The sequence below is a fragment of the Cryptomeria japonica genome, chromosome 4 (assembly GCF_030272615.1).
Source record: "Cryptomeria japonica chromosome 4, Sugi_1.0, whole genome shotgun sequence".
NCBI lineage: Eukaryota > Viridiplantae > Streptophyta > Pinopsida > Cupressales > Cupressaceae > Cryptomeria > Cryptomeria japonica.
In genome coordinates, this window is record NC_081408.1 from 742912571 (window position 1) to 742915645 (window position 3075).

Consider the following 3075-nt stretch of genomic DNA (forward strand, 5'->3'; position numbering starts at 1 on the left):
TATACATTTGGAGAGCACACATGAAATTGATACGAAACTAGTTTCTTTCGGAAAATACAAGATAGTCACATATGGAGTTAAAGATGGAAAAGATTTGAAGAGATGTGAGCTAGTGAAAAATGATATATGTGTAGCTCAATTTATGAAAATGTTTCAAGAGAAACTAGTTTATGAGTACATAATGCATACACATAGAGCTCAATGGTTAGATGAGCAATTCAAGCTATGTAAGGACACATTTCCTCTTGGCACCATTGTCTCTATCGTTGATTTCGCTGAAAATTATACACTACAACCTCAAAATGAAGTACAATCCATGTATTATCACTCTACACAAGTTTCTATTTTTGTACACATAGCATTCATGCATGCAGATGATAGCACAGAGGAGGATAGAAAGGTTGTAAGAGAGTATCACTTCTACATAAGTGGTGATCGTACTCATTCATCGGAGTTTGTACAAGGATGCTTTAAAGTTTTCTATGATAGTTTAAGGGAAAGGAACATACGATACAACCGACACGTAATATGGTTAGATAATTGCACTGCACAATTCAAGAATGCAAGGATGTTTTATTGGTTGACAAGGATGCATGTGACAAGCGGTGTACAACATTTTTGGAATTTCACTGAGGCTGGACATGGTAAGGGAGAGCACGATGGTGCAGGAGCATGTGTGAAAAGAGCCCTAGCCAGGGAACAATTGAAGTACGAAGGTGGTGCTGAGTTGGTAGATGCAGAAACAATTGTGCGATGGTGTAAATCTACGATGGGTCTAGGTAATCTAGGTACATCATTGGTTTGTAGATATTTTTGGTTGATCACTGAATCTAACATTGAAAACTATCTAGATTGTTGTACAGTTGCAGGATCGAGTGACATGCACTCATTTATGAGTTCAAATTCAAGTTCGCTGGTAATTTATACGAGACAGATGGTATGCTTTTGCTCTTCATGCATGTATTGTTTGTGGGAAGAATGTGAATTAGAAGAGTGGGTTGACAAATGGTCAAGACCGTTGGTTCCCATTGATTCATATCAAATTCCCAAAGCACTACAATTGAGCCAGATGGAGACATCAGTGGATTTTGACCATGTATCTAACCTAGTGGATTCAGGTGATTTTTTGAGTTAATTTTTTTGCAAGTATTCTTTTTGGTTCAGTTTGTTGTACATCATACTTTATTTTTGGTATTAATTAACACTTTATAAAATGCAGGTCATGTGTATGCAGTTGTTGCAGAAGAGAACAATGAAGAAGGAACAAATTACTATTTGTGTCGTTGTGTTGAGCCTAAAAGAAAATTGACAACCACAATCATTGACGAAGAGGGTATTGAGTACCCAATAGGCTCTGTTGTCGTGACAGGAACATGGCTTCGGAGATACTCTATCAAGAATTATGATGTTTGGTTGTTCGAGGACTTTGAAACACACAAACATATTCTTCATTTCTCTAACCTTGTTGTTGCAACAAATATTCATTTGATGAAGTATCGTGGTAGACCTCATAACAAGATTTTATGGAAAGTTCATGAATCTGACCATGAGGCAATACTTGACACAATGCGGGTTAGAGCCGATCCTGAAGGCTCACTTGATTGATTCTACAGTTTAGAGTAGAATGATTTTGAGAATTTTGTATAAATCATCGACGAATTGTTCTATATTCATTTTTTGTATATATAAATGCCCATGAGCTGATTTTTACATGTTTAGGGGCATAATTTTGTATATTTAAGTGGCAATGAGCTGATTTGTACATATGTACATGCCAAATTTTGTATATTAAAATGGCGATGAGCTGAATCGCACATATTGTAATGCCAAATTTTGTATAAAAGCCCATGAGATTATTTGTATATTAAAATGGCGATGAGCTGAATCACACATATTGTAATGCCAAATTTTGTATAAAAGCCCATGAGATGATTTGTAAGACAATTTTTTGTATAATCAAATAGCCAAGAGCTGAGTAGACCATATTTAGAGGCAAATTTTTGAATAATATGTGACAATGTTTTGTGACTATTTTGTGTGTCAATGTTTTGTGACTATGTTTTGAGTATATGTGATGTGTCCCTGGTCAATCATGAGCATTCTTGATTCTTGTATAATCATGGATAATTATTTGAGTCATTATCGGGTCATAGGGGTCATAGATTGAGACTAGATACAATTTGAGCAAAAAATGTCATTGTTGTCAAAAAAATTGTCAAAAAAGTTGTCAAGCAACTTCTACATTGCGTCGGTAGGGTATGACTCTCGACATTTTGGTGCTTTGAGATGCACGATAGGGGCATGCCTAGCGTAAACATGCCCACCCAGACATGCTCGTAGCATCGGTTTGTGCACATGATGAACAAAATCAATTCTAGCCAATCTTGCAACTTTCCTTGCAGCAACTGATGGTTTTTGGAGTAGGCGAAAAAATGCTACTAATTGAAAATGGCTCCGAGTCATCGAAAACCGAGATAGGCCATTGTAGAGGAGCCTCACGCGACCCCACAGGATCAAACAGATCAATCGTATGTGTTGTGGAATGGAAGAAACAATCCATCAAATGTTGATAATTTTTTGGACTCAGGGCACTTGAGAGATCGCACCGGTAGGGTATGACTCTCGATGTTCTGGTGCTTTGGAATGCATGACAGGGGCATGCCTAGCGTAAACCTACCCACTCGGATGTGCTCGCGACATCGGTTTGTGCATACGACGAACAAAATTAATTCTAGCCAATCTTGCAACTTTTCCTTGCAAGCAACTGACGATTTTTGGAGCAGGCAAAAAAATGCTACTAATTGAAAATGACTCCAAGTCATCAAAAACTAAGATAGGCCATTATAAAGGAGCCTCACGTGACCCCATGGGATCAAACATCGGTCGTATATGTCGTGGATTGGAAGAAACAGTCCGTCAAATTTTGACAATTTTTTGGACTCAGGGCACTTGAGAGATCGCACTGGTAGGGTATGACTCTCGACGTTCTAGTGCTTTGGGATGCATGATAGGGGCATGCCTAGCGTAAAACTGCCCACCCAGATGCGCTCACGATGTCGGTTTGTGCACACAACA